The sequence below is a fragment of the Otolemur garnettii genome, unplaced genomic scaffold (genome assembly GCF_000181295.1).
Source record: "Otolemur garnettii isolate 467f Iridium unplaced genomic scaffold, OtoGar3 scaffold00007, whole genome shotgun sequence".
NCBI lineage: Eukaryota > Metazoa > Chordata > Mammalia > Primates > Galagidae > Otolemur > Otolemur garnettii.
The window spans coordinates 6180797-6192535 of record NW_003852402.1 but is presented as its reverse complement, the minus strand read 5'-3'; the positions used below and the strand labels follow the sequence as shown (position 1 = coordinate 6192535).

The window sequence follows — 11739 nt, the reverse complement described above, 5'->3', positions numbered from 1 at the left end:
AGCTGGAGGGACCAGAAAGCTTCACTGCATCCTAAGGGCCTCATTGCCAGGAAAACCAGGAGAGGGGAATACAATGTCTGCAGACCGGTGAGGTCCAAGGTCACTCCATAAAAATGGATTCCTGGAAAAACATAAACCAGCAATTTACCCTGTGAATTTTATTGACCTAAAACAACCAAAAAAAAAGCTATCTCATTTGAATAATGAAGAAAGATTAGCCATTCCTAGTTCCTCTTTTATTAGTGAATGAGGACACACAAAACACTCAATAGAAATGGAATGCTCACCCCAAGCCTCAGGTCCCATTTATTAGCCACTTTTGCTTCATAAAACCCAGTATTTCTATTAAAATAGGATGATGTCCAAAAGGTTTGCTTGTCTTTAAGAAAACCATATTTAATAAAGGGCAAGACTTGGTTTGGTTTTTTATTTTTTAAACAAAGCTCAAATTCTCCTGACTTCACGCCTGTTACTACAGCCAGAGGGAAACTGATTTCAGAATCCATCCGATATGTCCAATTTCTTTGTGGCATCCACTTCATCGCTCAGCAGCCAGCCATGATGTCATAAGCCCATCAGATTTCCGGTAGGGGGAAAACACTGGGGAATTGGAAAGAATGGATGTTTCTTACCCGTCAGGAAGGCGGAGTGTGTTTGGGAGAAGCCCCTGTGGCTGGCGGGGAGGCAGGCTCAATGTTTGTGATATTAAATGTCAGGCAGAAACCTGAAAACCCCAGCCACCCAGATGTTTTCTCGATATCCAGATGTCTGGCACTGAGCAGACCATGCTTCCCCTCCCAGGAGGCACTCGACATTTCGGCTTTGACCTCAGGTCGACAATGAGTACCTCCACCGTTGCTGTACATCCTCGAAGCTGCCCACCCTTGGGTTTGGAATTTTTTTTCTAAATCTTTACACATGGATGACAGGAGTAACTAGGTCCAGATTTTTAAAAGCTGTTGAAGCAACGATTTGAAAAGTTCAGTCCCTGGAATTAGCTGCCACAGAATACACTGTGTAAGCCAAAAAGGAGGGGAAAATATCCCTCAGCCAACACACACACAAACATATGTGACTCTTAAGCCATAGGACTTAAAAACCCCAAACAAAACCAACCAGTCTGAGAACCAAGGACTCAAAACTGACACTGAGAAGCGATGAGCCCTCCCCCAGGAGCATGCTTCCCCCAAATCAGAAAAACACCGAACAGCTTTGTTCTTCCTGACAAAGCCCCTTGCTTCCAAGGAACCGACAGTTGCCAACAAAAGCACAGGGTAGAACTAATTTACACTCAGACTGGGGCTTCAAGGAGTCATAAAGTACAGGAATGGAAATGGCTTTGCCTGAGAACCCTGCCTCCCACAGCTGGCAGTGCAGACCCCCGCAGACCTGAGGGAGCCCAGCAGGCCTCAGACAGAGCAGGGTCCTAGCCTCCTGGTGGCCTGGCCAGGTGTCCACTGAGGCTACCTCCTAGGCCTGTGACATCACAGCTAATTGCCCCTGAAAATGAGCCAGGAACTGCAGGTCCCTCAGGGCTGCAACCCTGAGGCTTCACAGGGAACCAGCCAGAGGAGGGAAAACTGGGGAGGAGCAGGGAAGGGGGGCATCTCCAATTAAAATCAAGTGCTCAGATAATAAGGAAAAAGGAAAAGGGGTGGTCCAGGGGACAGCTTCTGGCAGAGGGCCTGAGGTAAATGGAGGCTCAGGGCCGGGGATAGGGGGCTCTGGGCCCTCATCTCCTACTACAACCCTTGTGCCTTTACAGCTGAGGAAATTGAGGCCAGGGGTGGCTGAGTGGCCTGCCCAAGGTCACCAGTCTAATTATTGGGACAGCCGGTACTGAGAAACTGAAAACACGTCTGGCATTGCACAGGTCTTCCTGAACGTTATCTAATTTAATCCTTACAACACCGTGTGAGGGAGGGATTCTTGTTAAACTCCGTTTCCAGAAGAGCCAATGGGGGAGCAGAGAGGTTAAGTAATTTGCCCAAGGTCACACAGCTCATCATTAGCAGAACTTGGCCTGAACTTCTGAGTCACCTGATTCTGAATCCAGTGCTCTTTCAGCTCCATGAGGAGAGGCAGTTGAAGTTTAGCTGGAAGCAGTGAAGCTGATTTAGATACATATTTAAAACACTGGTGATCCCCACAGAACAGAAGGGAGTAAATCATTGCAAATTAATTTTTTTTAAAGCCATTCCGGCAGGAGGGCTGGCTGGCCGGGTGGGTGGGTGGGGAGACCGCTTTTATTCCATCCCTGCCAGAGCCTGCATAAAGCATGGAGACTGTCTCTCTAGCCATTCGAGGCAGCAGCTCAGTTCCCTGAAGTCGGGTGGTGGGGGGTGTGATAAGATAAAAGCTTTGCTGGGCATTTGTGAGAGCATAATCTGCCACAGAAAAGGTGCCAGGCACATAAGTCTGATGGAGCCAGGGGACGGAGTCATTCACAGTGTAGAAAGTACGAGAAATAAAAATAAGAGTCATCCCTCTGAGCCAGATTCCTACTTTTCAGGTGAGAGTTTCAATGAGCTGTGGAACAGCAGTTTTGGCCCAGAGACCTAACTCAGGGTCAGAGAGATGCTGCCCAGAATTGGTCCTGGCAAACCAAAATGGATGAGGCGAGGCAGTCACTGTGGTCCTATACCCTGGCCACCCTGATAGTCCTGCTGACCACTACCTTCTCCCAGAGCAGCACTGGGAGAACCAAGGAAACCAAGGAGACAGGAGAAAGGGGAACAGGCAGTCTGAGCTCAGAGACCAGGATGACACCCACCCTAGTAGTCTGCTCTGCCTCTGGCTTCAGTGCTGCAGTGGCCAGTCTGGGTTGGGCCTCTCCCACATAAGGCCTGCTGGTCTCTTTTACTTTGTTTTGTTTCTGTAAACAGCAAATGGGGTGTGTAGCCCAGGACCCAGGCAACAGAAGGAGAAAGAAAAGTTTCTGCCACCTGGATGCCTCACCTGGCCGAGAAGCTCCTGTTTTTCTGGGAAATCTTACCCATCTTTTATTCACTTTGCCTACCATCCACCCAGAAGAGATTAGAGTCCTGCCTGCAAAGTACTTTCAACCAATGCAAGGAGACAAACATCAGCCAATTAATACAAAAGCGTCCGTGGAGGGAGTGGTCCCCAGGCTCTGAGAGTCTGTCAAGGTGGCAGTGTCAAGTAAGAGACAGCAGGGAAGGCTTCAGGGAGGAGGAGACAGTAGCTCAAAGGTGGAAGAGTGTAACTCCTCTGTCGCATTGCCACACCTGCAGAGAGGCCTCCTCTCACCATATCCCGTCCTCTTCCCACCTGTCTATTGATCACCCCCTATGTCTCTGTACTGCTCTGGAAGCCCTGAGAGGGCAGAGACTGGCCTTCTTAGTCACTGCTGAATTGCAGGTGCCTGGCACAGAATAGGTGTGTGATGACTGCTGGGTAATCAAAAGAATAAGAAACACGTGCAGGGCTTGGCGCCTATAGCCCAGCAGGCTGGGGCGCCAACCATATACACCAAAGCTGGAGGGTTGGAACCTGGCCTGGGCCTGCCAAACAGCAATGACAACTACAAAAAAAAAAAAAAAAAAAAAAAGCCAGGCCTTGTAGCAGGCAACTGTAGTCCCAGCTACTCAGGGGGGCCTGAAGCAAGAGAATCGCTTCAGCCCAAGAGTTTGAGGTTGCTGTGAGCTGTGACACCACAGCACTCTACCGAGGGCGACACAGTGAGACCCTGTCTCAAAAACAAAAAAAAGAAAAGAAAGAGAGAGAGAGAGAAAGTAAGAAACATGTGCAGAAGGCTCTATGGCAGGAAGAATCACAGGGAAAGGGGATGGGAATGGGAGTGGGGCAAAGAACACAGAGGGTGATGGGAGATGAGGCTGAGCCTCCCCCAAGAACCACTCTAGACATGTGGGCATCTCCTCCAGCCAATAAGCATTCTTCAGTCCTTCCCTTGGAGCAGAGACTGGGCTAGGGTGTCTTCCTTTCCCCACAAGAGAGAGTATCAAATGAATACTTTGCCCCACTTGATCTGGCCCAGGCACAGCACCCCTGGTGCCACTGCTTTCCTTCCTCCATTCATTCCCTCACTCAGTGCTGTGGGACCACTTGGAACCACAGAAAGGGAGTGAGAAGCAGATTTGAGGGTCCCAGTCCTGGGCCTCCCTGCACCCCATCACCAGATTCCATCTGTATCACCCCTTATACCTGGTACTCTTTCTCCTTATCAAGGGGCAGGTGGAAGGAGAAAAGGAGCCAGGAAGAATGGGATTTGAGTCCCCTCCTCTGATTACCAGCATGTGGTAGGACGCGCCCCACAGGTGAGATGGAGCTGGGGTCAGAGCAGGTGCTTGAATGGCTCTAAAAGACTCAAAATGGGGCTGGGCGTGGTAGCTCTCCCGTTACCCCCAGCACTTTTGGAGACAGAGGCGGGAGGATCTTGTGGCCAGGAGTTCCAGAAAAGCATAAGCAATAGACTGACCATGTCGCTACAAAAAATAGAGAAATTAGCTGGGTGTGGTAGCGCCAGCCTGTGGTCCCAGCTACTCAGGAGGCTGAGGCAGGAGGATGGCTTGAGTCCAGGAGTTTGAGGTTGCAGTGAGCTATCAAGAGGCTACTGCACTCTATTTCAAGATCTAGTCACAAAAGAAAAAATAAAAAGACTCAAAATTAATCCCTCTGGTCCTGCTCTATGACTCGGTCTCTCACTGCCTGCTCAGCTCCCTTTCCTACCTCAGCTGCAGCTTCTGCAGCTCCGGAGGAAGTGGGTACACGAATTACAGCAGCTGAGGATGGGGTCTGGGGCTTTCCTCCAAGGCGCCTAGGGAGGAGGCTGAGAAGCGACAGGTGAGTCCCAGCCCCACCCGCAGGCGTGCACTTGGCCCCTCCGAGGCGCAGCTCGGTCTGCGCTCAGACCCTTCCCAAAGTCAGCAGGCTCAGCGCGCTCCAGCAAACTTTCCGCGCCTGGAACCCGCCTGCGTCTACACCTGCTCGCGTTTCTGAGGCTCTTAGACCACAAGCACGTGTCTACACAGCCTCACCTGACCCCTGGTCGCTGGAGGACGCCTCAGTCATTCCACAGGTTCACAAGCGGCCAGTTACCCGGACCGCCAAACTGAGCCGTGGGGCTCAGTCTTGATAACCTTCGGATTTCGGAGTTGCCTCGGCCAGACCACCTGCGCTGGTCACACTGCCTAGGCAGCCTCTGGATTACCGGAGGTGCTTCAGCAGCGGGGCCGCGTCCACACCACCCAACGCTCACAAGACCCTTTAGAGAGCGGACCTGGACGCAGACTTCGCGACTGCCGCTCAGTGTGCGGGTGATGCCCGCGATCTTCTCCCGGTGTCCCCAGTCCCCAGTCCCCAGTAAAGCCGGCCGGAGGCTGCTTACCTTGCCGGTGCCCTCACACTCCTGTCCTGGCTACGCCGTCTCTTTCACATATTTTGCAATATTGTCGATAGCGAAGGAAAATGTTGTAAATCCTCTTGCGGGCACGTGGCTGCCCCCTCAACCTCCTTGTACCTTTTTCTGGCCCTTAACAATACTCGGCCCCAGCGGCCGGCGGCTGTCCACCGGGTTCCAAGCGGGCGAGGCTGACCGTGGAGGGGCGTGGTCTGGGGCGGGGCCGGGGCCGGGCGGGGCGGGGCACGTGGGTTCTGGCCGCCCTCCTGGGGGAGACCGTGGCCTGCGACTGGGCTCCGGTTCTAGCTCCTGATTGGTCATTCAGCCTGCATTGCTGACGCCCGATTGGGTGAGAGGAAGAAGGGGCTCAGACCGTGGGGGTGGGGGCTTGCGGATTATCTTCTTTGCCTTTTCTTTCCCGAGGCGGCTGCTGCTTTCTAGGGCTCCTCTGAACTCTGCAGCTTTTCCCTCTCTGCTTCTGTGCTCCCCATCTTAGCACCACCCCAAGTGGTAACTACACTTCCCTGCCTTTCTCCACCAAATAGCACCTTGAAGTCAGGATACGAGGTTTATGCTGCTCACTACTGTATCTCCAGGGCTTGGCACACCCTAGGTGCTCAGAACGTTAGTTCCTTAGCCGAATGAATTAATAGAAAATATGCATACAGATTTTTTACAACTATCCTTAATGCTGACAACATCCGTAGGAAATGGTATTACTGTTTCCCACCAAGGATGAAAAGAAACCAAGGTGTAGAGAAATGTGGTAACCTGGGAATGAACGGCCTAGCTGATGCTGGGACAAGCATCCATCACCAGACCAAAGATCCCATCTACACAGCAATGCCCTGGCGGGTGTCAGAGCCTCCACTTCCCATCTATCAAAAGAGAGTGTTGGATTAGCGCAGATGATTTTAGAAGATGTTATTTCAATGAACATGCTGTACCCAGCGCTGTGCGTGGCAGTATGAATGAGACAGCCCCTGCCTCCATGTTATTAATAAATTCCTGGTAACCTGCTGGGCCCTCTGCCTTCCTGGGAATTCCTCCCCTCCCCGAAATCACAGGGGAAATTAGAAGCACTCTGCTCAAACCAGGCTACATTGCCCACTTCTGACAGTTTGGGGGCTTGTGGGGTGGATTTTCCTGGGAAATCCAGGGAAAGTATCATTAAGAGATACTATTCTCTTGGGGAGAGAGAGTCCTTGGGAACTCCCGGGGTGGGCCTTTTGGTTGAGAGATGGTGTCTGAAATAAGATGTGGAGAGGGCTCCCACTAACAAAGGAAGGTGTAGGAGCTGTTCCTAGAGTTGGACAGGAGAGGGTTAATCAACAGAAAAAAAAAAAAAAAAACCACTGTCTGAGGTCAGGTGTCCTGTACAGTGGGCAGCCAGATTCAGGAGCTGGCTTGGTGGCGTGGTAAATGAGCTCTCCCTGTGTCTGTGTCTTCACATGGCCTTCTTATAGAGACACCGTGGGTCACTGGCTTTGGAGCCCGTACTAATCCAAGTGTGACCTTATCTTAATTTGATTACATCTGCAAAGACCCTATTTCCAAATCAGGTCACATGCACAGGTATCCATGGTTAGGACTTCAACATATCTTTGGAGGAGACACAATTCTACAAGGCTCGGAGGGGAAAGAACATTCTGATTAGAGGGCAACAGCAGAGCAGAGGCCCCAAGGCTACCCGTGGTGGATTACCCTCCTGGCTGTCTGCTGCTTTTGTGAGCTTCCATAGTGGATTCTGGTACCTGGCGTCTACCTAAACAGAGCCAGGACAGAGCCTGCCCTCTGGATAACAGGACTTCTCTGGCTTCCCTTTCTAGCTGACCCTGCCCTGAGGAGGGCCCTGCCTGCCCATCCCTCCTTCCCCTGCCTGCCTGGTCCTCACCCCCACCCACATTCTGAGATAGACAAGGACAATAAAAGCTGTTTCACAAGCAGCTGGTGATTAATCGCCAAGTTAATTAAAGAGGCAGTAATTGCACTCTGATTTCAGAGGAAGGAGGGATGTCTTGGGTAGGGGTGGGTGGTCAGCTTAGGTCTCCTTGACAAGATGGAGCCAGAGGACAGAAAGGATTTGAAAAGGCAGGAAGAAAAAACAAGTAACCATTTTTTAAAAGTGGGTGCTTCAACCATAGCTGTGATGTTCCATTTGACAGAGACAGGTGGTGGGCTTAGATGTTTAAGCTTATCTATGTGCTTTTCCATGTCTTTGAAATATTTCATTAACAACAATAAAAAAAAATGGCAGGGGGGAAGTCAAGTTTTTCTAAACTCTCATTTGGGATTTATAAATGGCCTCAAATGCCAGTGTGCCTCACTTTACACAATGGAGAGGGCCTTAAAATTATGTGTAAATCGAATCCCCTTTGCCCACCCAGTACATCTTAACGCCACTGATGCTCTATCTTCATTTCTGATTGATTTTCCCTGGTACAGGCACCAAATTCTTTGCTTTAAGTGTCAGGCTCTCTCTGTCAAGTAGTTAATGACCTATAAAGCACTTAAAACGTACTGGAGGAGATGCCATTTGGAGGCACCCCACAGTGTATCCTCTCCTATTGTCAGTAATCACCCCTCATTTATTTGCTCTTATTGGTTTGGAATTTGCTATCAGGTTTCCCTAAAGCCAGGCTCACTAGGAATGGTCCAATTCTGTGCAGGCTCAGATAGGTACTGCAGTTGATACCCAGTGGCAGTGGCAGCAGCTGTGGCCTCTTTTCTCAAGAGCCCTTCAGCTTCAGTGCCCTGGTCATCTCGGCCACACAGTCCCCAGCTTTGCCTTTTGCAAGCTGAGTGATGGTAGACATTTACTTCCCTTCTCCAAGCCTCAGTTTCCTCCTTCATTGTGCCCCAGAGCAAGTGCCTGCCCTTGGAAAACTGGAGGATTATACCAGCCTCGTAAGGTCGGCACTGGATTAAGAAAAAAGGCCCAAGGTAGTGCCTGTGGCTCAAAGGAATAGGGCGCCAGCCCCATATGCCAGAGGTGGCAGGTTCAAACCTAGCCCTGGCCAAAAAAAAGAAAAAGAAAAGAAAGAAAAGAGGCCCAAGTTCAGGGAGAGCACAAAGGTAGGGCCTGGGCTCCTCTAGGAAGAAAAGTGTTATTCTTCATTTTCTATGACTACTGTATAGTTGCTACAAACTTGGCAACTTAAAACAACACGCATTTTTTCTCTTACATTTCTGCAGACTAGAAATGCAAAATCTGTTTCAACAGGCAGAAACCAAGCTGTTTGCAGGGCCACATTTCCTCCAGAGACTTGGGGGAGTATGGGTTTCCTTGCCCTTTCCGGCTTTAGAGCTAAATTCCCTGGCTATAGGCCTTTCTTCCATGTTCACAACCAGCAGCGTAGCATCTTCAAATTCCCTGCTTCCATCATCACATGCCTCTGCTTCTGCCTATAATCTCCCTCTGTATCCCTCTTGTAAGGACATTTGTGATTATAATGATCCAGGATAATCTCCCCATCTCAAGATCCTTAATCACATCTGCAAAGTCTTTGCCATATAAGGTAACATTTATAGGTTCTGGGGGATTAGGGTATGTATATCTTGAGGGGTTGTTATTCAATCTACTACAGAAAGCCACCAAGGAAAGTGGCTCAGATCATGGGTTCTAAAACCACTGTGGGGCTTGGATCTCAGTTGCACTCACCACCTGCCAGCTAGATGGCCTTGGGCAAGTTGCTCTATCTCTGTGAGGCTCAGTTTCCTCATCTGTAAAATGGGATCAACGCTTATATCCAGATAAGAACTCAGTAGGTGTTTAACTAGCTATTAGGCAGAGGGAACTTCATGTACCAGAACCTGAGAGTTGAAAGAGGACCCAGAAGTTCCTTCTGAGGGAGGAAGGAAGAGCGGGAATGGGGACAAGGCAGGGCAGACTAGGATGGAAGGAGAAGCTGGGCTGATCCCAGGGAAGAGAGAGCAATCTGTCTTCAGGGTGAAAAACAGGGAACATAGAAGCTATTTAAATAGGGCAGCTTTCTATTGTTTTTGTTTGGTATTATTGAAATGTAATTCACGTATCATAAAATTTACCTTGGCTCAGCGCCTGTGGCTCAATCGGCTGGGGCGCCAGCCACATACACCTAAGGTGGCAGGTTCGAATCCCCAGCCCAGGCCCGCCAAACAACAATGATGGCTGCAACCAAAAAATGGCTGGGTGTTGTGGCGGGCGCCTGTAGTCCCAGCTACTTGGGAGGCTGAGGCAGGAGACTCACTTGAGCCCAGGAGTTGGAGGTTGCTGTGAGTGTGATGCCATGGCACTCTACCCAGGGGGATAGCTTGAGGCTCCGTCTCAAAAAATAAATAAATAAATAAATAAATAAAATTTACCTTCGTAAAGTGTCCAATTCAGTGGTTTTTAGCATATTCACAAGGCTGTGCAACGATTGCTACTAACTAATTCCAGAACATTTCTATTACCCCACAAAGAGGCCCCAGACCCAGGAGCAGTTCCCTAAAGCAGGGCAGTTTTAGGATGGAGCATCCTAATACCCTCTATGATCTCAAACCCCAGGCTTGAATCTAGAAAGAAGGCAGGGGCCTCCTGAGGCCTGAGTTGTGGCAGGGAGAGTAGAGGCTCCGGGCCCAGAGCGGCCCAGGGGTCAGCTTCCTCCTCAGTCCCCACAGCTTCCTCTCTGTTCCATGAGACAGGGATAACCCCTGTGCAGGACTGACGGAAGGCTGGGCTGCAAGGGCTCGGGGCTCACTTGGCATCACCACCATTACTGTCTTTATTCCTGGGCCTGTACTTGGCTACAATGTCAGTCCCTCTCTCTGGGACTCAGCCATGAGTCATGGACAGTCCTAATGGGTCAGGGAGGCCAGCAGCTCTCCTGGTTATACTCCAGGCATGTGGCACATTGGGGTCTCCCTTACCCATAGGAAGCAGTAGGCTGTGAGACCACGGAGGAAGGGGGTACATTTGAGGCTGAGTTCTCACTAAGATGCCCTGCACCATGCCCACCAACCCAGCCACTCTTGGGATGTCTGTGACCTGGCTGCAACACGAGGGCCACCTACAAGGGTTCTGCAATCTTCCTACCACCCTCACCCCCCACCCTGACTGGGCTCAGTTCTACTGGCTCCTTGGAGGGTCCTAAGCCCTGAACGGTCAGGGGTGTCTGGCCTACCCTAGAGATAGCTGAGGCAGAAGCAGAGGCCATCTGGTGAGGCAAAAGACAGCAGTCAGGACATTGCTGAACTTGCTGAAGTGTCCCCTGGCAGTGATAGGGGCTTCTGGGATCAATTAGCAGAAGCACCGTAACAGAGCTCACGGCCCCTGATGTGCAGTCTGCAGGCACGTGTCACTGGAGCCTCTTGACAGCTTTGGCAGCCAGGAGTTGAATAGGGGTGGGAGGACAGCTGGCTTTCCCCTTATGCCTGGCCTGGCCTCCAACAGCTTGGCACAGAGCCACTCGGTCCCCACTAGGTGGGCGGTGCTGGCCTTCCCAAACCTGCCCTTCTCATTGCCTTGCCTCTCCTGGCATTGTGGGTACAGCAACCTGCCTGTCTCAATTTTTACCTAGGTAAATGGGTCACATGTTAATTAGAAATCATTTCCTGGAAATTGAAAAAAATTATTCTCCCTTTTTTCAGCAAGAACAGGCGCTGAAACACCAGCAAAGGAAAAGATTCATTTATTTCTTTTAACAAATGACTCCTGAGCCCCTGCTAGGAGTCAGGCACAGACAAAGAGAGGCAAAAAAGGTGTTTGCCATTCTAGGAAGCTCAGGGCTTCCTGGGGAGATGGGTGTGTGTGAATTGATTCAGCACAGGACAGAGTAAGAAGAGGATTGAATAAACTGCTTGGTGGAGGAGAGGGTTTGGGGGAGACTTCATGGAGGCGGTGGCATTTGGGCAGGAATTCCACAGGCAAAAAATTGACTCAGGGCCTTGTCAGGGAGAATGGAAGGAGCATAGGCTCAGGAGAGAGGAGGAATTTGGTATCTTGGGGTACAGCAGCTGTGGACAGGAGCATGGCTGGGGTGGGGGTGACTTTGGTCCAGCAAGAGCTGATCAGGAATGAGCATGTGGACTCTGTGAAGATAGAACCGTCTGTCTATTATCCCCAGCAAGGGACCTGGTGCATAGGTGAAACATGACAAATGACAAATGTTGTTGAAAGAACAAAGGGGTGACAAGAGCCCTTGTCCAAGGGGTATAGGGCTAAGGGGTTGAGCCTCCATCCTGTGGACTGTGGAATCCGCAGTGAGGTTTGGTGCGAGGTAGTGGTCCAGCTTCATCCTCAGTGTGTAGAGGTCCAGGTCTCCCTGCACCATTTGTTGAAAAGACTGTTCTTTCCCCCATTGGAAATGAGCTTGACCTTCTTATTGCAATGAATTGAC

General features: G+C 50.6%; 1 long non-coding RNA gene across 1 annotated transcript; it reads right to left on the bottom strand.

The window, feature by feature from the left end:
• Window positions 1–425: 425 nt before the first annotated feature.
• LOC100953099 lies at window positions 426–5514 on the bottom strand. Its single transcript, XR_152964.2, has 2 exons — window positions 5369–5514; window positions 426–600 (listed from the first exon to the last, which is right to left on the bottom strand). It is a non-coding gene; the product is annotated as an uncharacterized LOC100953099 (long non-coding RNA).
• Window positions 5515–11739: the final 6225 nt, after the last annotated feature.